Here is a 27432-nt window from a genome sequence, read left to right on the forward strand (position 1 = left end):
AGAAGCTGTTAAGAAGTCTCTTGGACCTAGACTTGGCGCTCTGGTACCGCTTGCAATGTGGTAGCAGAGAGAACCGTCTATGACTAGGGTGGCTGGAGTCTTTGATCATTTTTAGGGCCATCCTCTGACACCGCCTGGTATAGAGGTCCTGGATGGCAGAAAGCTTGGCCCCAGTGATGTACTGGGCTGTACGCACTACCCTGTGTAGTGCAGTTGCCATACCATGCAGTGATGCAACCCATCATGGATGCTCTCGATGGTGCAGCTGTAGAACCTTTTGAGGATCTGAGGACCCATGCCAAATCTTTTCAGTCTCCTGAGGGGGAATAGGTTTTGTCGTGCCGTGATACAGTCCAGGACTAAGCCCTTTGACTTCACATAATTCATTTCCATCTGTCATCTAGGCAAAAGATAAATGACCCTTCTCACCAAGCTAGGCGTAAAAAGGACAGGAAGGGAACAACATGACAGAGCGAGATGTAAACACGTTTCTCATGCCAATAAAGCCCATTGAATTGGGGAGAGAGGGAGAGGAAGGTCTCAGTGTTGTTTATACTGTAGGCAGGGGGAGATGCTGAGGCGAGGTGGAGCTCTCTGATCAGACACGCCTTGTGGAGATCCACGGAGGTAGAGGCTGGCCAAGCTGGCTTCAGCAACATAGAGTGGGAGAACCAGAGAGAGAGAGGGGCAGCGATGACGGAAGCCGGAACGAAAAACCTTTGTGTGCTTAATAACAGTCCTGGCACTCTGCCAAGGACTCTGGGAGTGTGGGATTAGCCTGAACAATCAGGACTGCAGGATCAAAACAAGGAGGCAGGAACGGGGAGGTCACAGAGCTACCATCTGCGCTGCCGCAGTGAGGGGGAGGGGAGGGGGAGGCCAGGGCTGGCGGCTCAGGCTCCACAGGCAACAATGAAAATCTGGAGGCAGTGGCAGCAACTCAGGCTCATAGTGCTCTGCTGTGTGCAGGCTCTGTTAACTGTCTAACCGCTGCAGCAGAAACACACACACACACACACCTAACCAAAACAGACTGATGCTGGTCTACTGCAAAGTCAACACACATGCACACACACATTCCCTGGCTTGTTTTTCTTTTCAAACAATTGTATTTCCATGTTGAAAAGCTCAGAATGTGTGGCCTTGAGGATTGAAGCACACTGAAGAAACATCTCACTCTCACCCCCCCCCCCCCCTCATTTTTCTTTCCTGGTCTGAGGCTGTAGGCTGCCCCCCACTCCTCCTCTCCTCTGCGCTTCCTGTTGTCTCCCTCGCTCTTTTCGCAAACATGAGCCCATGCACTTTTCACTGTGGGAGAGGCACAGAGCAGTGGCCAACGGGTTTTGCAATCTATGTTTGATGGAGCCAAGCAAGCACTCTACATGTTTGTAGTTTGTGTGCATAAGGAGGGTAGGAGGTCTGCTTGGTAAATATTACTGAAACAACAGTCTTCAGCTGTGATTTGGTTCGATACTGGTTGGGAATAACATGTTGTGTCCACAAGCCTCGTACTGCTTTCTGTAGCAGTTGTTTTGTTTGCTCTGATTTGCGCCGTGTCTCCAGTGGTGTAGCCTAGGTTACACTTTGGCAACTGACTCGTGAGGAAGACCTTTTTTGTTGTTGTTCGATATTTAGCCAACTACTTGTGTGATAGTCTCCCCAAAACAGAGAAAAGTATGCAGGTGGTGCCTTCTTTCTCGTAGTGAACATCATGGATGCACATTAATCCAACACGGTAATACCACAGTTTTACAAAGGTTTTCATGATACACACTCTTCATAAATATCCATCAAGTCCCATCCGTTGTCCAACAGTCTTAAAATCTCAGTGTAAACAGGTCGTAGGTCCATCTGACTCCTTATCTCACCCTCTTTCCCTGTTTTCCTTTTGTCCCTTCGTTCATCCACTTCATTTCTCCTCCAGGCCTCCTCTCTTTCCTTCCTCAGTCCCATTCCCACCGTTTCCTGCAGGCCACACGGTGCTGGCAGGAGGCATGTTCAGAGCGGGGGGGTGGTTCAGTCCTACCTAAGCATGGTGTGGAACGGTTCAGTCCTACCTAAGCATGGTGTGGAACGGTTCAGTCCTACCTAAGCATGGTGTGGAACGGTTCAGTCCTACCTAAGCATGGTGTGGAACCTAAGCATGGTGTTCAGTTCAGTCCTACCTAAGCATGGTGTGGAACAGTCCTACCTAAGCATGGTGTGGAACGGTTCAGTCCTACCTAAGCATGGTGTGGAACGGTTCCTCCTACCTAAGCATGGTGTGGAACGGTTCAGTCCTACCTAAGCATGGTGTGGAACGGTTCAGTGGTGTGGAACGTTCAGTCCTACCTGTGGAACGGTTCACCTACCTAGCATGGTGTGGAACCTACCTAAGCATGGTTCAGTCCTACCTAAGCATGGTGTGGAACGGTTCAGTCCTACCTAAGCATGGTGTGGAACGGTTCAGTCCTACCTAAGCATGGTGTGGAACGGTTCAGTCCTACCTAAACATGGTGTGGAACGGTTCAGTCCTACCTAAGCATGGTGTGGAACGGTTCAGTCCTACCTAAGCATGGTGTGGACTGGTTCAGTCCTACCTAAGCATGGTGTGGAACGGTTCAGTCCAGCTGTCTGTTGCTCTTGCACTGCACAGGTGCTACTCGGTGAAGTTGTTTGGGAACTAGGCTACCAGGTGTCGCGTTAAAGCAGAGTCATGCTGCGTTTTGTAAGCGCAGATCTAAAATACTACAATAAAAAGCATCTGCTTCAGTCACAGTTCGCTCCAAATCATGAAATTATAAGCTAATTTACTTATGTGTGGCTGTTAGCCAAAAAGTGTTGCACTTCTGTTGTCAACTGATGAAAACAAAGCTATTTTCTGCAGAATGTGTTGCATAAATGTTTAGTCTGAAGGAAATCTACAGTTGCATGCCCCTGATCACTCGGTAAGGCAGGTATTCACAAACTGGGGTAGTTGCAATGCTGTCGGGGTACTCCAAATAAAATGTGATTCACATTTAAAAAAAATTTTTTCTTCGTCATATTTTCAAACAGTCCATTTATGTTTTTCAACTGGGTTTTTTCTCGCCTGAGTAGCCTCGTTTCACTGCCAAAAATAAAATGAAACCATCTAGTGTTCAGTGAAAGCTGGGTGTGCAATTACGCAGGTACTTTCACGAAGCGGATGACACAAACAACTGGATTCGTTATCCCTTTCATGCCCTGCCTCCAGTCCACTTAACAATACCTGAACAAGAGAGCCTCATCGAAATTGCAACAAGCGGTTCTGTAAAAAAATTACTTTAATCAGAAGCCGCTGCCAGATTTCTGGATTGGGCTGCGCTCAGAGTATCCTGCCTTGGCAAATCGCACTGTTAAGACACTGATGCCCTTTGCAACCATGTACCTATGTGACAGTGGATTCTCGGCCCTCACTAGCATGAAAATGAAATACAGGCACAGACTGTGTGTGGAAAATTATTTAAAACTGAGCCTCTCTTCAATACAACCCAACATTGCAGAGTTATGTGCATCCTTTCAAGAACACCCCTCTCCTTAACCTGTGGTAAGTTATTCACCATTTTCGATGAACAAATAGTTGTATATGTAAGATAGCTAAATAAAGAGCAAAATGATTGATTATTATTTGTGCCCTGGTCCTATAAGAGCTCTGTCACTTACCATGAGCTGGGTTTTGACCAGAACTCACACTCTTTCTTATGTTTAATGTGTCATATAGTGTGTGTGTGTGTGTGTGGCAGGGTTACAATGATGGCAAAAAAAATATTTGAGAGTGCGCTAACCCTGGTCCGGGTCATCGGTGCTCGGAGAGAAGTTGTTGGGATATAATTGCCTTGCTTTCAGGGCATAACAGTAGAGTTTATACCTTACCGGCTCAGAGATTTGAACCAGAGACCTTTTGGTTACTGGCCCAATGCTCTAGGCTACCTGTGTAAACGCTGTTGACCCTCAATGTAAAACTCAGTTGAAACGGTTTAAAATGCTGTTTTTGGGGGGGATGGTCTACATTTTGAAAATGGCAATTTCTAAAAGCTAATACGAAACTGGGGCTTCATGACATAGCCCTTGTGTGAAACCATATACGTTTCTGTAATAGTTTGTTTTTCATTCTTTATTCTCAATACTTACCCTCACACCCTCCTCTCCTCTGTAATTCCTGACTGGTCAAGCACTTGTTTGATCTATCTAGGTGTGTGTTTTTGAGAGACAGAAAAAACGAGAGGGGAAGAGAGAAATGTAGTGCATCTCGATTCAGCAGGCCTGTGCAATCCCCGGGCCGGATTAATAATGCATCCCAAAGACTGTGGGGGAGGAGAGTTTGGAGGCAGGGTGATGAAGGGAGGGGTGATGTAATGTGTAACTGTATCCAGGCTGCTTTATGAAGAGGCTCTCTGCATTAGCACTGTGGCCTGGCCTCCTGGCTCAATCATCAATTATTCACATGCTCCTTTTAGTGCATCTCCCCTCCACTGGTCACACCTCAGTGCTGCTTCCTGCCGCTGCCCAGTCAACATGCTGTGACCAGTCAGGCCTCTTTCCTGTCTCCGCCTCTCCTCCATCTTCTGCCCCCTCCACACCTCCTACCAGCTGGTTTTGATGCCAGATGGTTTTGATGGCTCATATTAAAATTGAGGACGGACATGAGGGGACCTGCGAATTAAGATTCAAACGGCCACACCACAGTCCAATCAACTCCTTAGCAAGTGCTTAACTTGCGCTAGGGTTTAGGAGTGTTAACGGTTCACCAAACCCACCTTTTCGGTATGTATTTGGATTTTGGGATTAAGGTTCAGTTTTGGTACAGCGGGAAAGTTAAATGCCAACAGTTACTGTAGTTAATTTTGGTTTATTAAAGAAAATGCAAAGGGTTGGTATTCCTGATTTTTGTGAAAGCACATGACTCATCAAAAAAAACTAAAATAAAGTGATATGTGCTTGTGAATATGGTTCAGACATTGTATAGGCCTGTACTATAATGTTTTTCTTCCATAGAGAAAATGATGCTGCAGACTCTCAAAGGGGTCTGCAGCAGGTACTTATCCTCTCCGACTCCGGGGTAAAGTGATTAGCTATCACTGTTAACCTGTTACTCCTACCCCCTACTTTTTCGAACATTCTGTTAAAAATCGCGCAACATTTCAGCACCCTGCTACTCATGCCAGGAATATAGTATATGCATATGATTAGTATGTGTGGATAGAAAACACTCAGACGTTTATAAAACTGGTTAAATCACGGCTGTGACTATAACAGAACGTGCGTTTCATCGAAAAGTGCAGGAAAATCTGATCACTGAAAATGGAAAAATATATCCATGCGCCACTTCAACCGATTGATAAAGGTGAACCACAATACATGGGGCAGAGGTTGCAATACCTACAGCTTCCACACAATGTCAACAGTCTTGTCATTTGCCTAGGCTTTGTTTCTTGGTCAAACGAACAAGAGACAGCCCATTTCTTCAGGTCTCCGACCGGATATTTTGGTTGAGATTTACCCGGACATTATTTCCAGACGTACAGCTATAGAATATGCATCGCCTCGTGATCAATTTGATCGCTTATTAACGTTTACTAATACCTAAAGTTGCATTACAAAAGTATTTAGAAGTATTTTGTGAAAGTTTATCGTCGACTTTTTTAATTTAAAAAAATGACGTTGCGTTATAAAACTGTTTTTTTCCTTGATTACAGTCTTCATAGATTGATATCTAGGCTATATATGGACCGATTTAAACGAAAAAAAGACCCAATAGTGATGTTTATGGGACATCTAGGAGTGCCAACAAAGAAGATGGTCAAAGGTAATGAATGTTTTAGATTTTATTGTGCGTTTTGTGTAGCGCCGACTATGCTAATTATTTTGTTTACGTCCCCTGCGGGTCTTTTGGGGTGTTACATGCTATCAGATAATAGCTTCTCATGCTTTCGCCGAAAAGCATTTTAAAAATCTGACTTGTTGCCTGGATTCACAACGAGTGTAGCTTTAATTCACTACCCTGCATGTGTATTTGAATGAACGTTTGAGTTTTAACTAGTACTATTAGCATTTAGCGTAGCGCATTTGCATTTCCAGATGTCTAGATGGGACGCCTGCGTGTCAGGAGCAAGAGGTTAAAGGACAAATCCTCTCAAACTACCAATTCCCATAATTTACACTGTTACCTTTCTGGTGAACAAATGTTTAATTTTATCGTTACTTTAAGGTTGGTAGCAATTCAATCATTGTGAAAATCTGTTGCAGCTCAAGTCGACTACAAAACCCACAATGCAGTGCTCGCTGGAAGACTCATTTCAGTTGAATGCATTCAGTTGTACAACTGACTAGGTATCTCCTTTCCCTTTCTCTATGGGCTGGCTAGCTAGGTACACTGCACTACACTGCACTACAAAGGTATGTGGACACCCCTTCAAATTAGTGGATTCAGCTATTTCAGCCACAGGTGACAGGTGTATAAAATCGAGCACACAGCCATGCAATCTCAATTGAAAAACATTGGCAGTGGAATGGCCCTTACTGAAGAGCTCTGTGACTTTCAAAGTGGCACCGTCATAGGATGCCGGCTTTCCAACAAGTCATTTTGTAAAATGTCTGCCCAGCTTGAACTGCACCGGTCAATTGTAAGTGCTGTTATTGGGACGTGGAAATATCTAGGAGCAACAACGGCTAGGCGCAATGTGGTACGCGGAGTGTGTAAAAATCGCATGTCCTCGGTTGCAACACTCACTAGCGAGTTCCAAACTGCCTTTGGAAGAAAAGTCAGCACGAGAACTGTTCTTCGGGAGCTTCATGAAATAGATTTCCATGGCCGAGCAGCCCCACACAAGCCTAAGATCACAATGCGCAATGCCAAGCGTCGGCTGGAGTGGTGTAAAGCTCACCGCTTTTGGACTCTGGACCCGTGGAAACTCGTTCTCTGGAGGAGTAATGGTCTATGGCTATTTATCAGGTTTAGGGCTAGGCTCTTAGTTCCAGTGAAGGGATATCTTAATGCTATGACATTCTAGACGATTCTGTTCTTCCAAATTTGTGGCAACAGTTTGGCTAAGACCCTTTACTGTTTCAGCATGACAATGCCCCCGTTCACAAAGCGAGGTCCATACATTAATGGTTTGTCGAGATCGGTGTGGAAGAACTTGACGGGCCTGCACAGAGCCCTGACCTCAACCCCATCAAACACCTTTGGGATGAATTGGAACTCCGACTGCGAGCCAGGCCTACTGTCTCAACATCAGTGCCCGACCTCACTAATGCTCTTATAGCTGAATAGAGCAAGTTCCCACAGCAATGTTCCAACATCTGGTTGGAAGCCTTCCCAGAAGAGTGGAGGCTATTATAGCAGCAAAGGGGGACCAACTCCATATTAATGCCCACGATTTTGGAATGATATGTTCGGCGAGCAGGTGTCCACATACATTTGGTCATTAAGTGTAGCTAGCTGGTAAACTTAGCTACACACTATAATAGCAAAGTCAATGTCGGCATGTGAAGTAAGTATCTCGTTGGCTGTAAAATCTCCCAAACAAGCTGCACTATCCAATGTAGGTTTGTACAATCTCACTATGTTCAACCTGCAGATCGATGTGCCACGCAGAGTGGATGCCACGGCATCATGCAATGTACCCTGGACTGAAGAGGCAGACAAATGGGAGTAATGTGGTGGACTAAATTACAAATGTCTGGAGGTAGGAATATAGCATAAATATGATCAATGGCTCATTCGAGAGACGACGACCTCCTGCGTTACGACGTCGGCCAGTGTTGAAATCTGACATGTATGATAGACGTTTTCGCGATCTAAAAGTCGTATTCCTTTTAACTTCCAGTGGAGTGAGCGGCTTTATTGCATTGCTATGTCATACCGGCCAATTTCCTGCCTGCTTGAACGACAAAAGCTCAGACACATATGAAATGATCCCGGGAACCGATAGAACATCGCTCAGAGATGCACAAAACAAAAAAAATAACATTCAAAATGGGTGAATCTTTCCTTTTAAGTAGCTCTCTGTAGGTCCATCCGTCTGTGGTTAGCACAACACGGGGTGCATTGGCCAAATCATTGACAACTGTGGCTTTAGCTTGCTTATATAGAGCAGGTACTACCGGTTTGCTGAAATAGGCACGGGAGGGGAGTTCGTAATGTGGCTCGAGCACTTTCACAAGGTGCTGAATGAAACCTCTTCTTCTCAACAGCCGAGAATGGGCGCATGTTTGCGGCTATAAATCCCCTATTGCTGGTGTAAATTCTTTGGCCCGGTCAGAATCAGCTGCAAAGGGCTGCTTGAATGCAGAGCGGAGAGAAAATAGTTTCTTTGTGTTTTCGTCTCACTCCACCGGTAGGAATACGGGGGTAATTTCAGCATAAATGTGTCAACATGTTTGAGGTGTTGACAGCTACATAGGCTTTTCTCGTTGAGCAGTGGCAATATCCTGTTTTATCCCCAACTCTCTGTTAGAGGTCGACCGATTATGATTTTTCAACGCCGATGCCGATTTATTGGAGGACCAAAAAAGCCGATACAGATTAATCTGACAATTTCTTTTCTTTTTTTTGGTAATAATGACAATTACAACAATACTGAATGAACACTTATTTTAACTTAATATAATACATCAATAAAATACATTTAGCCTCAAGTAAGTAATGAAACATGTTCAATTTGGTTTAAATAATGCAAAAACAAAGTGTTGGAGAAGAAAGTAAAAGTGCAATATGTGCTATGTAAGAAAGCTAACGTTTCAGTTCCTTGCTCAGAACATGAAAACATATGAAAGCTGGTGGTTCCTTTTAACATGAGTCTTCAATATTCCCAGGTAAGAAGTTTTAGGTTGTAGTTACTATAGGACTTTTTCTCTCTATACCATTTGTATTTCATTAACCCTTGACTATTGGATGTTCTTATAGGCACTTTAGTATTGCTAGTGTAACAGTATAGCTTCCGTCCCTCTCCTCGCTCCGCCCTGGGCTCGAACCAGCAACACAACGACAACAGCCACCATCGAAGCAGCGTTACCCATGCAGAGCAAGGGGAACAACTACTAGAATGCTCAGAGCGAGTGATGTTTGAAACGCTATTAGCGCGCGCTAACTAGCTAGCCATTTCACTTCGGTTACACCAGCCTCATTTCGGGAGTTGATAGGCTTGAAGTCATAAGCAGCGCAATGCTTGACGCACAACGAAGAGCTGCTGGCAAAACGCAAAAGTGCTGTTTGAATGAATGTTTACGGGCCTGCTTCTGCCTACCACCGCTCAGTCAGATACTTAGATACTTGTATGCTCAGTCAGACTACATGCAACGCAGGACACGCTAGATAATATCTAGTAATATCAACAACCATGTGTAGTTAACTAGTGATTATGATTGATTGTTTTTATAAGATAAGTGTAATGCTAGCTAGCAACTTACCTTGGCCTACTGCATTCGCGTAACAGGCAGTCTCCTTGTGGAGTGCAACGAGAGAGAGGCAGGTCGTTATTGCGTTGGACTAGTTGTAAGGTTGTAAACTGTAAGGTTGCAAGATTGAATCCCCCGAGCTGACAAGGTGAAAATCTGTCGTTCTGCCCCTGAACAAGGCAGTTAACCCACCGTTCCTAGGCCGTCATTGAAAATAAGAATATGTTCTTAACTGACTTGCCTAGTTAAATAAAGGTATACATTTTTTATTTATTTAATTTAAAAATCGTCGCCCAAAAATACCGATTTCCTATTGTTATGAAAACTTGAAATCGGCCTTAATTAATCGGCCATTAATCGGTCGACCTCTACTCTCTGTCCATCGCCCTTATCTGGGAAGCCAAACTGTTCCCAAAGTGGAGATTTTAAATGATGGCGAATCCTCCTGGTTTATTGACCCCACTACTCGCCATCGTACAGAAGTAGTTTCTGGCTGCACCTCACAAAAATGTTGATTATAACGTGTGATAGGCTCTGGTTGTTTTAACAGAATAGCCTGAAATGTTAAACTTCGTATTAGGGCTAGACGCAACACTACCACTGTTATTTAATAAAGTATTCCACCGCTGCCTGTTGCAACAGAGGTTATCTAGGGGAAAGTGGGCAGAGGAGAGGAGGCCTTGTCAGAGGTTGTTTGTTTAAAAGAGGGCTGTGATTGAAAGCAGACATCCTGGGTCTCAGGCCTGGGCCTCCATGTGCTTGTCCTCAATTTTCACCATTCTGACTAGGACAGCTCGTCTCCAATTTACCACCCAATATGTGCTGAAGAAGATGATTGTGGTGTTGTTGGGTTGGAACCAGCAGGTACACGTTTGAAGCTGTCAGTGACAGACGCTTAGCATTTGACTGGGTCTGATCCAGACACTCCTACCTTGACGTTGCATTGAAATACACACGTATTCATGTTGCTCCTCTGTTTCTTGGGTGGTCAAAGCCAGTTGTCTTTGGTTTTACAGGGATTAAGCTAGGCTCCGTCCTACTTTTGCGCTGTTGTTAGTTCTACAGCGGTGTGTATTTGTGTGTGCGTTCATGTGTATGTGTACGTGCGTCTACAAAGTGAGTTGGTTTTGGTCCTGGCCGTGCTCTCAGGCTGAGGCTGTGTGATCCCTCAGGTTTCTGGCAGGGATCAGACCCACCAGCTTTAGTGGTGACGCAGCAGAAACCAGACACACAGAGGAGAGAGAAGCTGAATCTCCTCAGAACACAGTCTCCTCCCCTCCCCTCCCTTCTTAATGCAGTAAGACAAGCTGGAGAATCCTGACCCAGAACAACACTGTTAACTGGCCGGGCTCTACTCTGCACAATGCTAGGCCTAGTCAGAGTACTAGGCAATAACAACCAATGATGTATATAAATCCTGGATGACCATTGTAAAAAAGAAAAAGACTTTGGAAGCTGTAGAAATGCATTTATTAATGTCTACGTTTAGTTTTTGACATGTTTATTATATTAGACACTTTAATGCATACTTTTCAAATTAGATATTTTTGGAGTACTAATGTTGCTGTCCCACTAATACGACAAAAACAAATACTTAAATACATGTAATTTTGTCTTTGAAACATTTAATTGAAATACTATAGAATTCCATTGGAGGACTGCTACTACTGGGGAGTACCAATATGGCCAACCAGTGGCTTCAAAGCATCTCTATGGCCAATAGCTAGCATCAGCAATCCAGGGTTTATACACATCATTGATAACAACCCATGTGTTTGGTTTGTATCTGTTAAATGCTCTGTTTGTAGGCCCATCAATATTGGAGTGTGTATCACTGCAGCTCCTGCTGGGTTTGTTAGGCCTCCCCTCCTGGCTGATCAATGCCCTGTTTCTGTTGCTTCCTCCTCCACCTCTTCTCTTTTTTTTTAATTAGCTCTATCGGGAAATGCTGAACAATTAGGCCTCTGCTTGGTCTATATGGGGATGAGCTCACTAACTAGCCTGTTTGCCTTTTGCCTCCCTCACCATATGGAGTTTTCTCTGAGCTAACCCGCTACCACTCTTAAAGGGATACTTTGGGATTTTGGCAATGAGGCCCTTTATCTCCTTCCCAAGAGTCAGATGAACTTGTGGATACCTTTATTATGTCCCTGCGAGCACTTTGAAGGACGTTGCCAACTAGCGCTAGCGCATATGCTAACTAGCGTTAGCGCAATGACTGGAAGTCTATTGGTATCTTTTAGCATGCTTGTAGATAGCAATGACTTGAATTCTATGTGCTAGCATGCTAGTCAATACCCTTAGACTTCCTGTCATTGCGCTAATGCTAGTTAGCATTGGTACACAAAACTACCTTTAATTTCCTTCATACTGGACACAGACATAAATGGTATCCATGACTTAATCTGACTCTGGGGAAGTAGATAAAGTGCCTTATTGCCAAAATCCCAAAGTATCCCTTTAAAGACCCTTGGTTTTAGTTTTTTCCCCAGCATAACGCAAACCTACACTTTATTCTTGTTTTGTTTCTCTGTATAGAGATATTTTCCTACATGACACCTTAGAAAATCTATTAATTCTCAACACACTGCTGCATAGAATGTTGTTGGCTACTTAAATATCAGACAGAACCTCTCTCCCGCTGTTGTGATTGGATGAGAGCTGTATAATTGATTTCCGTAAAGCACCTTTGGAGTAAGATAATTCCACCATTAGCTAGCTGTGTGCAGGATGCTAGTTGTGTTGAATGCTGGCCCTAGTCTGGGATTTTGTCCAATCTTGTCAATTTGTGTTTTAGCCAGGGACAGGTCTCTCTCCCCCTCCCTCTCCCTAAACAGGCTGACCCAGCTCGGCCTCATGCAGTGTGTGAAAACAGCTACATTGTATTGGAAAGGCTGGGGGGATGGGGATGCGATTAGGAAACCAGATCCAGGGCTGGGCTTCAAAGGGAACTGAATACTTCTGGAGAGCCTATTGATTAAACATGGAATGCTGTTGCCCTCATGTGCACCAGAGGCAATTCAATAGGCTTATACTAGGAAAGGTTATATATATATATATATGTGCCTATAGATCCAAGGCAGTGAGCAGATGAATCTACTTTTTCCCCCCAGTTAACTTCTCTAGGGCAGCATTCGGAATTTTTGGATGAAAAGCATACCCAAATTAAACTGCCTGCTACTCGGGCCCAGAAGATATGATATGCATATAACTGGTAGATTTGGATAGAAAACACTAACGTTTCCAAAACTGTTAAAATATTGTCTGTGTGTATAATATAACTGATTTAGCAGGCGAAAACCTGAGAAAAATCCATTCCCGGAAGTAGTTTTTTTTGTTGGATTTGTAGTTTTCTATTCAATGCCATTACAGTATCCATTGACTTAGGACTCAAATTGCAGTTCCTATGCCTTCCACTAGATGTCAACTAGATGTTTCAGGCTTGTATTCTGAAAAATGAGGGAATAAGAGCAGTCTGAATGAGTGGACCCTGCCGTGTCACAGAGCTTTTTCATGCGCACGACCGAGAGAGTGCCTTTATTATTTAGGCTAAAAACAACCTGAGGATTGAATATAAACATAATTTTACATGTTTCTATGAACTTTACGGATACAATTTGGATTTTTTTGTCTGCCAGTTTTGACTGTGTTTGAGCCTGTGGATTACTGAAGAAAACACGCGAACAAAACTGAGGATTTTGGATATAAAGAGACTATCGAACAAAAGGAACATTTATTGAGTAAATGAATGTCTTCTGAGTGCAACCATATGAAGATCATCAAAGGTAAGGGATTAATGTTATCTCTATTTCTGACTTGTGTAACTCTTCTACTTGGCTGGTTACTGTTTGTAATGGTTTGTCTGCTGGGCTATGTTCTCAAATAATCGTACGGTATGCTTTCGCCGTAAAGCATTTAAAAAATCTGACACCGTGGTTGGATTCACAAGAAGTTCATCTTTAAACCAATGTAAAATATGTTTTTTTGTTTTCTGAAATTTTATAATGAGTACTTCTGTATTTGAATTTGGTGCTCTGCAATCTCACTGGATGTTGGCCCGGTGGTACGCTAGCGTCCCACATAACCTGGAGAGGTTAATGGTGCTTTCCTTAAAAGTATGAGTGGATTATTGTGAAAGCAGCCAGGGAAGCCTTTTGGGAATCTTTTCCTATGTGTGGTCGCTGAGAGGAGAGAGTGCAGACCTGTTTCCTACCAGGACCCTGCCTGAAGTGTTTTTGTGTGTCTGTGCGTGTTTATGTGCATCTGTTGTGGGGAATGTGTTTGGCTCCTGTGTCTGTCCGTCTTTCGAATAGATCAAGTGCTGTGTCTGAGAGTGGGGAAAGGACTAGAGATTTGGGCAGGGGTGCAGTCAGGAAGGTCCAGTAATAATGGCTGTATCAAAGATGACTTCCCCCCCCTCGTTGTTCCGTCTCCAACTAACTTCCCTGTCCTCATTTTCGATTATTTGAAAATGATACTTTTTTCAGAGTATTTCTGTTTTTCAAACAAGCATTGCAGAGCTGGCTACAATTTCATTTTCATCCCCCTGAAAAGATGGAACAAATATTACAACAAATATTATGGCTGAACTCAAAAGTGCTGGTTGATAAAATACCTGTATTTATGGGAAATATGTTTTGAAAAGGGTATTTTGTTCTTAAATTATATTGTAAATTGGCATGGTATTAAGTTATGTCCTTCATGGAGTTATCAGAATTGTACAGGAAGGTCTGCTCAATCCAAGAGAACAACCAACTGATTACAGCATTACCCCAAAAATGGAGGATGTAGGTGGCAGTGGAAGGAGGTAGGGAACTGGTCTGTCTGCCCAATATAAAGGATCAAAACTGTCAGAGGAATAAAAATAGCATAAATAGGAAAGTACACCAGTTTCATTTGAGGACCAGGATGTTGATGTTGCAAAATAGTTTGGAAGAGATTTTTGATGTACCGATTCCATGGTACAAGGGTGTATGAGTTAATAAGTAAAACGACGCAAGATTCAAGACTTTTCAGCTAAAATTATTATATCGAATTCTTGCCACCAACAAAATGTTTAATATTTGGGGCATATTTATTTTATTTTACCTTTATGTAATGAGGCAAGTCAGTTAAGTTATGGCATAAAATCATCGAAGCTCTGCAGATTTTGTTGTGAGAATACAGAATCAATAGACCATTTCATTTTGATATTGCCCTCAGGTAGCCTGTTTCTGGTCTCAGGTTCAGGAATGGCTGAAAATGCGTAACATTAATCTAAAATTGACCTTAGATATAGTGTTGTTGGGAGATCTGGAGCGACCGGGTCAGTCAATTACTACTATACTAATACTCTTAGTTAAAGTATTTATCTTCAACCCGCAATCTGTGGATTCGATTAAATAAATTGTACATTAACCTCATAGTCCACCAATACCGTATGCGGGTTCGTGACTAGGGCTCAAGCTCATTAGCATAACGCACAATGCGAAAAAATATTCCTAAAAATATTTAACCTCCACACATTAACAAGTAAAATAGCTCAAATGAAAGATAAACAAGTTGTTTATCTACCCAGCAAGTCAGATTTCTAAAATGTTTTACGGCGAAAACATAGCACATATTTATATTAGATCACCACCGAAATAAAAGGCAAGCGGCAGCCATTTTGTCCCAGGAAAAATAAAATTTAAAAGTAGGATTAAAAAATAAATAATTCACTAACCTTTTGAAAATCTTCATCAGATGACAGTAATATTACATGTTACACAGTACATTTAATTTTTTTTCAATAATATGCTATATAATATCCATAAATCTCGGTTGACAACATAAAAAAAAAAAAACATGCTACTCAAATGTCAGGAGAAATTATGATAGCTCCGACAGATAACGTCAGATAACAAGCAATAAACATGACTAAATATACATGTTCTACATATATTTACAAAGATACACTTCTTCTTAATGCAACCGCTGTATTACATTTGTTTTTAACGTTACAGACATCGTTCACTTGGCTATACTAGGAGTCGGCGCTCAGATATTAGCAGTACGTTTGGAGTCCACAGAAACCCAAAATAACCACATAAATATTCCCTTACCTTTTGATGTTCTTCCATCAGAAGACGTAGAAGGAGTCATACTTACCCAATACATCGTTTGGTTTCACGTTGTGTGTCCCTGTATTAGCATATGCTAACAGCTTCAGCTGGAATGCATCAAAAATGACTTCTGGTCCAGCACTCTGCGCATTAAAACTTCCAATTTACATATTATATGTCGATTAAACTGGTCAAACGATGTGCAAAATCGAGCTTTATGATGTTTTTAGCATGTAGAACAAAGGACAGCGCTAACAGACAAACCGGCTTCAAATGCTGCATGTTGGAAAAAGACGTACTCCAAATCGGCCGCGCGCAATAGAGTGCCCGGTTTTGAGAGGGACACGCAGAATTTCGCACGCCAAAGGTGCAGGGCTCGTGCGATTCTCACAGTGAACGCGCCATTTGAAAGCAGACATCGCGCTGAACTGATAGAGACTGTTCCTGGATCCGTAGCTGCCTGGGAAGGGTGTTGGCGATGACGTCAAAGTAGACCCAACTTTTCCATTGTTGACAGAGTGTTAGGGAGAATGGCTCTCCTGAGAGTTCTGCTTTACATACAGACATAATTTAAACGGTTTTAGAAACTTTAGAGTGTTTTCTATTCAATAATAATTTTTATATGCATATATTAGCAATTTTGGGTAAAAATATTTTCAGTTTACTATGGGTACGCACTTTCTCCAACAGGGGCAGTATAGAGCAGGAGTTCTAAGAGGTTAACCTCTTAAGTCGACCCTCTACTTTTTCGAACATTCTGTTAAAAATCGCGCAACATTTCAGCGCCCTGCTACTCATGCCAGGAATATAGTATATGCATATGATTAGTATGTGTGGATAGAAAACACTCAGACGTTTATAAAACTGGTTAAATCACGGCTGTGACTATAACAGAACGTGCGTTTCATCGAAAAGTGCAGGAAAATCTGATCACTGAAAATGGAAAAATATATCCATGCGCAACTTCAACCCATTGATAAAGGTGAACCACATTTAATGGGGCCGAGGTTGCAATACCTACAGCTTCCACACGATGTCAACAGTCTTGTCATTTGCCTACTATTTGTTTCTTGGTCAAACAGACGCAAGGCAACGCCTTTCTTCCGGTCTCTGACCGGATATTTTGGTTGAGACTTACCCGGACATTATTTCCAGACGTACAGCTATAGAATATACATCGCCTCGTGATCAATTTGATCGCTTATTAACGTTTACTAATACCTAAAGTTGCATTACAAAAGTATTTCGAAGTGTTTTGTGAAAGTTTACCTCTTTCGTAAGAAGCATTTCAAGGTCCTGGAGTGGCCTAGCCAGTCTCCAGATCTCAACCCCATAGAAAATCTTTGGAGGGAGTTGAAAGTCCGTGTTGCCCAGCAACAGCCCCAAAACATCACTGCTCTAGAGGAGATCTGCATGGAGGAATGGACCAAAATACCAGCAACAGTGTGTGAAGTCTTACAGAAAATGTTTGACCTCTGTCATTGCCAACAAAGGGTATATAACAAAGTATCGAGAAACTTTTGTTATTGACCAAATACTTATTTTCCACCATAATTTGCAAATAAATTCATTAAAAATCCTACAATATGATTTTCTGGATTTTTTTTCTCATTTTGTCTGTCATAGTTGAAGTGTACCTATGATGAAGATTACAGGCCTCATCTTTTTAAGTGGGAGAACTTGCACAATTGGTGGCTGACTAAATACTTTTTTGCCCCACTGTATATGTTGCGTAGAAACCCGAAGTGGGTGGCCAGCAGAGCTAGATGGGATGGGCTGAGGGAAGCTGAGGGTTGGGATGTGGAATTGGAAACAAGTGGGAGTGGAGTTGCTGTGCGGGTGATAGAATGATGGTCAAAGATAAAGTCCAAATAAAACATAATAAAAAGTAAGTTTGAATGACACTGAGAGGCAGTGTTTTATAGCAGATGTCGGTTTTTACCTGCGGCTGATACCGTTTGTTTTTTTGTTTTTTTTGCGGTTTTCTTCTCTTCAGTTAATTTTCTTGGTTTTTGGTGCGTTGGGGGGTTCTTGGGAATGGAATTAATAGTATTTTTTATTTCTTCTAGGGGGGGGGGCTGTGGGAGTGGTCTCGGGTGGTTGTGTGACAGCTATTTGGGAACTGTGGGGGGATCTTGGAGGGTTCGGGTTCACGTTTTTTGGCCTGGTGGGAGATCTGTCAACGTGCCCTTGAGCCGGGTATTGACCCTGGATGCTTCTGTGTATCGCTCTGAATGGGAGTCTGTTGGATGACTGGTGTGGTGGAGTTGAGCGGCTTCACTGCAAGTAGATGGTATGTTTCGGTTATTCAATCAAATAAATGACAACTTCCCTGTCTTCTCCCCCTCAAGCTGTTCTGTTGGAGAAAGAACACAGAGAATCACTCCATTCTCTCTCCCAAATTTTATCTCAATACTCTACCCTGCAATGTTATTTCAGTTCTATTGCTGTCTCCATCTCTCCTGCTCTTCATTCATAGCCCCTTCTCCCCCTCTCTCTCCTCTGTTTTTCCTCCTCTTCCCCTCCCCTATGAAGGTGCATGCAGAATGGAGCCAAGTAAATACTTCTCTATGCGGAAGCACAACCCTCTCTTCCACACACTGCCTATGTAGGTCACCATGACTCATTTTTCTACGTTTCACATGCCCACGGATTTTTGCACTCCACAGATTCTCACATTCAGAAGGCAAGAAAGAGAGAAAATGAATGTGGTTTGGATTTGGTTAGGGCACCATTATTTAATTTGAATAAATTTTTCTCTGTATCTGTGTGATTTGTGAGCTATTTGTCGTGATTGATTTGTCTTCTCATTTTGGAATGGTGCTGCATGATGTCGTCATGCAGCGTGTTGTTTTTGTGTGAAATTTGCCAGGCCAGTCCCCCTGGGAAGTTCTATGGTGTTTGTCTCAGAGTTTCATGTTCACCTGGCCTTTTCAATGTACTATAACTAAAATCAAGGAATGCAAAGCAGAGGGAACATGTCATGTTTAAACACAACCCTTCTCCTCAACACAGCCCTCACAGCCTTCACTCTGACCTAATTGTTGAAATCCACTAGCAACCAACCAGAAAGCATAGGCTACATGTCCTGTTTTTAGAAATGCAGGGATCTTCTCCACTGGGTGTTGTATGGTTGATAGCTTAAAATCACATGGGAGCAGAATAGCTTGTTACTTAGTTTGTGCTGCTCTAATGTACTGTAACTTACTGCCAATTTTGTCGGCTAGATCTCCAAGAATCCGGGTGTGAAACGATGGTCATTGGCTGTGTGTTTACTTATGCACTCAAGTGAGTGACTGGCTGTATTATAGGACCGTTTCTCTGTGTGTTTGTCTCCCCAGCTGGGATTTGGGCTGTGTAGACCAGGGCAGGGGCTGTATGGCACGGTACAGTGACTTTGGGTTTGCTCTGATCTAAGCTGACTGCGTCTGTGACAGACTTGGAGCTGAGACTCTGGCCTACCCGAGAGAGCTCTGGCCCACTCTCTGCCTCTGCTCGCACCTTATCTGGTCGAAACTAACAGACTTAATGTGCTTTTAAATTCATTACATTTCCCCCTAATTTGTTTAGCAGGCTGGGGTGCAGAGTTTAGGCCTATGTGAAGTGGAAAAATAGGGTGTAGACATAATATCTTGCACTTACTTTCCTTGAGTGTCTCATTCATTAGAAACACTAAGAATTGGTCCTATTTTACCGTGGGTTGTGTTTTGGCAGAGGAGAGGCAGAGATTTGTGTTTGAAGGGAGCACGGCACAGCGTAGCTGTTTCATTCTGGAGGGAGAACCATGCCCACTGTAGGTAGTAGCTCTTACAATATCTCCAGCTAACACGCATGTAACTCCCAGGGGTTGCGTTAACTTAGAATTCTGCGTTTTTCTTGCAAAAGAAAACATATGAACTATATTTTGCTGCGTTTTTTAAACGCAGATCTGTAATGCTTCTTATTGTTATTTCTGCTAGACTTCAGTTACATTTCGCTCCAAATCGGGATGTAAAAGGACTAATTTAGTGCGCTTCAGTTGTACTTCACACTGATAAATATTTACTATTGTCTTGATAAATCCGATTCCTGCATTCACGAACGGGCATTCGATCAGCAGACAACGCTCTGACTGAAGTACCTTTCTCCGGTGTAGTTTTTCTTCTGATCAATCTGTTGAAGCGAAATGAAACTGTCGACTTTCAATATAAAATCCAGGTGAAATGGTTTCAGACGCAGATGGTATGCATTTTGATCAGGCGTATTTCTAAAAGCTAATACGACCCCTTGACTCCAGGAAACAACGCATCTTTGATTCTCCTTGTCTAATGGGAAACTACTTTCTTCTAATGGGAATTACGTCCTTCTCCGATAGATTTTTGTTTCTTACTGTCTAGCGGGAACAGTTAACACCTAAACCCAATGGTTTGATGTCAAGAAATGTATATCATACGGTAAGAGGCCCCCCTAAAGGTATGCTCTTGTTTGTAGCCAGGCGTAAAGGTTACTTCAAGCTTCACTCCGTTGATCTGTGTACGTGGGCGGAATTGGGATACTTGGAGTAGTGGACACTGGAGTCGCCTTCCCTTGCTAGTAGTATTAGCTAGTTGGCAGCCTAGCAAATCAAATGGTATTGGTCACATACACATGTTTAGCAGACGTTATTGCGGGTGTCCAACAGTGCATTAATATCTAACAATTCACAACAATAGACACATCTAAAAGTAAAAGAAAGGTCTACAGTAGAATAGAGTACAGTACATGCATATGAGATGATTAAAGCAAAATATGTAAACATTGAAGTGACTAGTGTTCCATTATTAAAGTGGGTAGTGATTTCAAGGGTAGTGATTTCAAGTCTAAGTGTATAGGGCAGCAGCCTCTAAGGTACAGGATTACGTAACCGGGTGGAAGCTGCCTAGTGATGACTATTTAACAGTCTGATGGCCTTGAGATAGAAGCTGTTTTTCAGTCTCTCGGTCCCAGCTTTGATGCACCTGTACTGACCTCGCCTTCTGGATGATAGCGGGGTGAACAGGCAGTGGCTCGGTTGGTTGTTGTCATTGATGATCTGTTTGGCCTTCCTGTGACATCAGGTGCTGTAGGTGTCCTGGAGGGTGGGTAGTTTGCCCCCAGTAATGTGCTGTGCAGACCGCACCGCCCTCTGGAGATACCTGCGGTTGTGGGCAGTGCGTTTGCCAGAACAGGCGGTGATACAGCCAGACAGGATGCTCTCGATTGTGCATCTGTAAAAGTTTGTGAAGGTTTTAGGTGCCGGGTCATTTGCGCCACCTTCACCACACTGTCTGTGTAATCAGTTATTACAGGCTAAGTTATTACTTCTAAACATAATACGGTTAGGGGTGGATTCCTGTTGTTTGGTTTACTGTTTAAACAGTTGCTGAGATTATATTTGGTAATCAATTCCAAAAGGACTACTTTTATGAATAGTCTATGCAGCCTGTAAATTAGATCAAGGAACCAAGCAACAACACTGCCCCCACGGCTGTGGAAGGATGATACAGTGCGTTTTCAATTTTCAGGTAGTAAAAAAAACACTATGTCGAATATCAGAGCATATTACAAGGAGCTGCCCCTTTTTGTGTGGAACAACAACATTGAGTGTTGCAATCTAGCATCTGTGTAGAGCTTGTAGTAATCTTTAGTGTTTTGGCTGTAAACCCAAGTTAATAGCCATGGCATTCCAAGGCTCTACATTTATCTAGCCCAGTCCTAACTGCCCATCCCAGGTTTATATCACGAGTTAAACCCCCAAAAGAGACGCCACCACCTGAAAATCGCTTTGTCCTAAATGGTTCTGACTGCTATTTGATTTAGCACTGACACTACCCACCGAGCTGTCCATGGTGCATGTGCTCTGCTCTTAAAGTTGCCATCTTAGTGACAAAATGACAGTTTCAAAATGGGACCATTATGCCAAATTGAGATTGAGCCTCCATGCAAGTTTCCCCAATCTTTTTTTTAACCCGTTGGCTGCTGAGGCCAAGCAGATGAGATTTAAATCTGCTTTACGCCCCCTCTTCATATTTGTCTGGGACTGTTTATAAAGGCAGCCCTATTTTAAGTTACACAAAGGGTGGAAAGAAGGTGTGTAATTGCTTTGTTTTTATTTGTTTCCATTTCTGTTTTCCTGGAAGGCTTCACTGTGAACGAGTGATTAGTTCCAGTGTGGGAAGGCAGTTCTTCTCCTGTTCTCCACACATGGCCCCCAGTATCTGCATATGAATGTGGCCTTCTGCTCAGAGACTGAGTGGAGCCCCAGCCTTCTCCCAATGCCCCCCCACTCACAGCACAGGGGCCCCCGCTCCCCACATGCTGTTATGCTAAATGTATGTTATGCAATCGTGTGTGTGTGTGGTGACACTGAAGGAGGGAAGGCCTGGAAAGATGTGTGTCAGGGGAACACTAAACAGGAGTCTTGTGGTGGGGGATGGAAGGCTGGCTGGATGCAGACGCCTGTCACAGGCGTTTAGAAATGACGCAGAGGCCTTGAAGAACAGCTACATGCCCTGACCTACTTTTCGGAGCCGTTAGCGTGCGCACGTGTGTCCTTTTGTGTTCCCCTTTCTGTGTCGTCTTTTATGGCAGTGTGAGCGTGCCTCTTGATGTAAGGAGCATACTGAGGATTTTGATGAGTCACTCAACCACGCAACGACTAAGGGAAAGATAGGAGGACAAAATATACACTGCACCCCCCCCCCCCCCCCCCCTTGAAAACATCCCGCCGTTGCATCCTTAGTTGGGCTGAAATGTATTCGACTACCTTTCACAGTGTTGGCCAAGTCCATTTGGGGGCAACGCTGTACTGGAACATAAGAGAGACATGCAGAGGGCGAAGGGAGAGCGCCAGGAAACCATTAGGGAGGTTGGGGGAAAATGGGAGCTTTGTGGAGGGAACATGAGTGGCCGGGTTTGCAGTCTGCACATTCTCATGAGTGTATCATCTTTCCCTTCTCCCCAGTCTCAATGCACCCCTTGTCCTGTGAGCGCCCAGGCTGTCGTGGATCCCGTGCCCCTGCTGTTCAACTGGTAAGACCAGGGGCCGCCGTCCTCGGCTCTCTTCTCCACCCAGCCCAAACAAAAACCAATTACCACCACACGAGCTAACGCATCCAATCTGTTGCCCACATGTCTATCCGTCTCAGGCCAGCCTACCTGATGTTCCCTCCCTTCCTCCCCAAGTCCCCCTCTCTCTCCCTTGCCTGGCTTATCTGATAGAGCTGTATTATATCAGCAGCTCTCTCTCTCTCTCTCTCTCTCTATACTCCACATGTCTGCTGGCCCAGTCACATGCTGCAGGCTGCCTGACCAGACCAGTGGAGGTCTCATCTCTGTGCTATCAAGAGGTGTCTATCACGAGCAGTGGTGTATCATTACAGCCTTACCAGGCCTTGTCTCTGGCTGGGTAATTAGGACTCTGGGCCAGTGTGGTGCAACTCCTGGTACGCCAAAACCCTCAACGACACGTTTCTCATTTCTCTCCACTCTGTCATTCCCTCCCTCTCTTCGCTGATTGGCTGATTGCCTTCCTGCTCGTGGAGAGAAAATGTTTGCAGCTTGTCAAATTTTTCCATGAGAGTGAGTGGGGTGTTAGCAGTGGGCCATCAACAGGAAATTCCAGGCTGAAAGAGGGAAGGAGAGAGGGAGCACGGCAGGAGAGGGGGAGCTTATAGCTTCAGGAGAGTGCAGTGCATGGAGGCCTGTCTGTCTCTTGCCTCTCTTTCTGCTGTGTAAACCTTTCAGACATACTAGAGGGGCTGGGTGTTTCTGAGACACGGGTACAGAATGAGAGAGAGCAGATCTCTCTCTCTCTCTCCCTTCAGCTAACTGGGTTAGACAGGGACTATGTGAGGCTCAGGCTGCTCAGTGCCTGTGTTGCGGTAGAGCTGCCGAGTGTAAAGCTTTAATTGTCTAAATCACACATCTGGTTGGTGTCTGGAAGTGTCTTGCAGCTTTGATTACAGACAGAGTGGTGATGTCCTGTGAAAAAGGAAGAACTGTCCCCTCAGGCCTGTACCTCTGTCCATTACTGCAGTTTCCATTCAGAGAAGTGCAGAGCTGGAACACACACACACACAGGAGGCCTGGGTTAAAGATTTACTCTCTCACTCAATCACACAGACACAATTACACAGGGAAATGGTGTTGTGACTCTGGTGTTTTCATGTCTTTTCCCTCCATTGATGTGATAAGTCAGGCTGGTGTTTTGACTTTTATGTTTGAGGTTATGGGGTTAAATGTTTGGCGAACACAGGCCATAGCAGGGTGTGTAAAAGTGCAAGCTACAGAACCCATGAGAATGAGGAAGTGTTTTCAGCACTGGAAAAGCTGACTGTCATGTGGACTCAACTCATTTACATTTTTAATTACTCTCCCGTTATTATAGTTGCCCCCCCCACCCTCGTCCTTGACTTTTCCTAAATAAATCTATATAACAACGCACTGTCGTTGTTAGAATCTTAATGTCACCAACAGTAATTTTTGTAATACGCAGTTTTAAGAGGACATATCACCCCCCCCATTCACCACCAGTCATTCACAGCCAGCCAGCCAGCCTGCGCAGATGACCCATCAAAACTATACCTAAACTATATTGAAACAAATTTCACACATATTAATAGAGTTAGCCTAATGACAAGATTAAGTTGACAATAGTCTGACTGTGACGATACTATGAATTGTCTAATTGTATGAAGAGATGGGCACAGCTTGAAATGTTGATGTCCAAAAGACACGTCATTGGCTGGAAAGGGTGGTCCCTCAAGGCCTTTCTGGTGTTAAGTACTGTCACCTGGTTTCTGCTGGACAGGTCGTTCATTTGTATTATTGACATGGAAAAGAGGAGAGAGGAATAAGTTGAAGAGATCCACATAAGTTGAAGAGATCCCCCCCTCCCCTTTTACCCTCTTCATCAAACCCCTTCTCTGAGCCTGAGGGGTCACGGCCTTCCCACTCCCCCAATGAGGCTCCAGAACAGAGTGGCCTTTGTGACAGAGAAGCCTGTCCATACATTGAGCTGAAACCCAATAGGGGCCAAACACTGTTGCTCCCTGCCTGGGCTAAATCAGGCCAGGGCTCAATAGCCAGGGCTCTTTGTCCTTTCTGGGGCCAGGAGCAGGCGCAAGGCTCAAATACAGACACTATGCGAAGGGGGAACACCAGCCCCAGCTATACAAGTGTTTTTCCACCACAGTCAACCAAGGAACACATTGAAAGAGAGCACATTTCTTGGCACGGAGTGCAAGAGAGCAATTTCTTTGGTGTATGGTTGTCACAGGAAAACATTGGTCTGGATTTGTGAAGTCATTGTTGACGCTAAGACCTCATGTGTTGTGTGTGTGTGTGTGTGTGTGTGTGTGGACAGACTGCCATGTTCAGCTGACCGTCTCCGCCGGGGAATTTTTGTGACTCAGATCTTTTGTTTTACACAGAGGACTCCGCTCATAGCTGGAGTGAGTGTGTCCCAAACACCTTGATATCCCGCTGCAGCCGCCCACACAGCCCTGGTTCACTGGCTTCAGCACTCTGGAGCCATTTCAGCCCAGCCAGCCACCCCCATAGGGAACCATACAGCAGAGCTATGCCCTGTTGGCATTCCACTGACGTAAACAGTGAACAGAAGAATGTTACTATGCCTTCTTACTGAATGCAAATAGCTCCTGTGAGAAATGATCTGGTATCACCGTGTCAGCCTTCCCCCTCGTTCTACCTCTGTAAAACTAGGGCCAGACAGTCTCTCACTGGGTACAGATGTATGCTATTCCACATGGTACATTCTGCAGGAGTCACAATAATGGAGGAGGCCTGGGTTAAAGTGGTGAACGGGTTGGCTTTATGTTAACACTTGCATTAAAGGCCTGTATTAAAATCAGTGAGGAAGTCTGCTCGGAGCCTCTTAAAAGCACTCAGACCCAATACTGGCTGCTGGGAGCGAGGCTCCCTAAAGTGATTTTATTGCAGTCATTACTTTTCCCAATTGACTGATATTTACTCCAGGAGCGTTGTGCCAGCCGGCCTCGAGGCCTGCTCTGCTCTGCAGTCATTGTGGGGGAGGGAGCACCAGGGCAAATGGTGCTAGTCTGGTTCAGTGCTGCCCCAGGGATTGATACGGCCATGCTGCTCTCCAAGATGTCCACGGTTCTGTACAAGCTCAGAATGTGAGTCTGTTGCCATTGTGTCTCCACTACCTAGCGCAGGCTAAAACTCTGTCCACAGGTGTCCTTCTCTCGGCACAAATCAAAGCTGCTGGCTAAAGTTAAATATAGACTTAGTTTCCTGTATCTTAATCGCTCATCTTTCAACCCCTGCTGCCAAACTAACCTTGATTCAGATGATCATCCTACCCATGCTAGATTACGGAGATGTCATTTATAGATCATCAGGTAAGGGTGCTCTCTCGGGCGGCTAGATGTTCTTTATCATTCGGCCATCACATTTGCCACCAATGCTCCTAATAGGACACATCACCACACTCTATACTCCTCTGTAAACTGGTCATCTCTGTATACCCGTCGCAAGACTCATTGGTTGATGCTTATTTATAAAACCCTCTTAGGCCTCACTCCCCCCTATCTGAGATATCTACTGCAGCCCTCATCCTCCACGTACAACACCCATTCTGCCAGTTTGCTAAAGGGTCCCAAAGCTCACACATCCCTGGGTCGCTTGTCTTTTCAGTTCGCTGCAGCTAGCGACTGGAACGAGCTGCAACAAACACTCAAACTGGACAGTTTTATCTCAATCTCTTCATTCAAAGACCTAATCATGGACACTCTTTTACTGACAGGTGTGGCTGCTTTGTGTGATGTTTTGCTGTCTCTACCTTCTTGCCCTTTGTGCAGTTGACTGAGCTCAATAATGTTTGTACCATGTTGTTGTGCTTACATTACATTTAAGTCATTTAGCAGACGCTCTTATCCAGAGCGACTTACAAATTGGTGCTTTCACCTTATGACATCCAGTGGAACAGCCACTTTACAATAGTGCATCTAAGTCTTTTAGGGGGGTGAGAAGGATTACTTTATCCTATCCTAGGTATTCCTTAAAGAGGTGGGGTTTCAGGTGTCTCCGGAAGGTGGTGATTGACTCCGCTGTCCTGGCGTCGTGGGGGAGTTTGTTCCACCATTGGGGGGCCAGAGCAGCGAACAGTTTTGACTGGGCTGAGCGGGAACTGTACTTCCTCAGTGGTAGGGAGGCGAGCAGGCCAGAGGTGGATGAACGCAGTGCCCTTGTTTGGGTGTAGGGCCTGATCAGAGCCTGGAGGTACTGAGGTGCCGTTCCCCTCACAGCTCCGTAGGCAAGCACCATGGTCTTGTGCTGCTACCATGTTGTGCTGCTACCATGTTGTGTTATGTGTTGCTGCCTTGCTATGTTGTTGTCTTAGGTCTCTCTTTACGTAGTGTAGTCTCTCTTGTCATGATGTTTTGTCCTATATTTATATTGTATTTATTTTTAATCCCAGGCCCCTGTCCCCACAGGAGGCCTTTTGCCTTTTGGTAGCCAGTCATTGTAAATAGGAATTTGTTCTTAACTAACTTGCCTAGTTAAATAAAGGTTCAATTAAAATGTTTAAAAATATATATAACTCTGTTGTGTACTGTGCAGCTGTCTCTCTCCAAGCTTAGCTGTTTTCCTGAGGAGGAAGAGGTCATCTTGACTGGAAGGTAGTGGGGCTTCCTTTCCTTCCCCCACCTCCTCCCAATTCCATCTGCTCCCTTGAACAAGGCCTCTGTGTGTATGCCGCTCCAGCGCTGCTAATGGAGAGGGCTTCCCAGAATGCACTGTAGCGTGAGGCTATGTGCTCTGAATTCAGAGTGGCTGCTGCTCTCTCATCGTCTAGTAGTCAGCTATGAGGAGGGGGAAGGAAGACTGTTTTTATTCCATCTCATGTTGTGAGCTTATAGCTAGTAGGCTTATTTCTCCATCTCGCTCTCTTTCTCTCTCCTTTTTC

At 44.1% G+C, this 27432-nt stretch overlaps 1 protein-coding gene across 3 annotated transcripts in view; it reads left to right on the forward strand.

Annotated features, from left to right (window-relative positions):
• Positions 1–27432, forward strand: part of LOC115113595 (ankyrin repeat domain-containing protein 11-like) — a 142279-nt gene that overhangs the window by 56914 nt on the left and 57933 nt on the right. For 2 of the 3 annotated variants that reach the window (XM_065013028.1, XM_065013030.1), the window contains exon 3: positions 22444–22511. The exons of the other annotated variant lie outside the window; for it this stretch is intronic. The gene's annotated coding sequence lies outside the window, so the exon portion shown is untranslated. The remainder of the gene's footprint in view (positions 1–22443; positions 22512–27432) is intronic. 3 annotated transcript variants of the gene reach the window in all.

The sequence above is a fragment of the Oncorhynchus nerka genome, linkage group LG28 (assembly GCF_034236695.1).
Source record: "Oncorhynchus nerka isolate Pitt River linkage group LG28, Oner_Uvic_2.0, whole genome shotgun sequence".
Lineage (NCBI taxonomy): Eukaryota > Metazoa > Chordata > Actinopteri > Salmoniformes > Salmonidae > Oncorhynchus > Oncorhynchus nerka.